We start from the raw sequence: 425 nt of genomic DNA on the forward strand, positions 1-425 counted from the left end.
GTTCGCCTCTTCCCGCTTTTAAAGCCGCGAAACGGGAGTCCCGTGGGCGCCGACGGGCAGGATCGCCCATGGAATCATGCCTAGGACACGGCACTGTCTTGCGGCTGCTAGCTCATGGCACTGGCACCGCGGGAAGGCTCTAAATTAATTTTCGTCCAAGTTTTCCTCCTCGGCGACGGAGGGGGGTGGAGAGCAGCCCGCGGCGGGTGCCGGTTAGTGATTATTCACGCCACTCCATACTCGGCTGCGATGCAAGGCGTTACGGTTTTTCAGTGTTTGATGTACTTTTGTGTAAATAAAGACGACAACAGATGCTCATGAGCGTCTTCTAATCACTATGACGCAGGGAAAGGAATTTTTCTTTGTGACCTTAAAGCTGGCATCACTGCTACTAGTTTTCTAATATGATACAGTATACACTTTCA

The 425-nt window shown here is 51.5% G+C and overlaps 1 protein-coding gene across 1 annotated transcript in view; it reads right to left on the reverse strand.

Moving 5' to 3' along the window:
• The window catches only part of LOC119594445, an 8,665-nt gene that overhangs the window by 5,369 nt on the left and 2,871 nt on the right, over nt 1-425 (reverse strand). The gene's annotated exons all lie outside the window — the stretch shown is intronic.

The sequence above is a fragment of the Penaeus monodon genome, chromosome 33 (assembly GCF_015228065.2).
Source record: "Penaeus monodon isolate SGIC_2016 chromosome 33, NSTDA_Pmon_1, whole genome shotgun sequence".
Classification (NCBI taxonomy): domain Eukaryota; kingdom Metazoa; phylum Arthropoda; class Malacostraca; order Decapoda; family Penaeidae; genus Penaeus; species Penaeus monodon.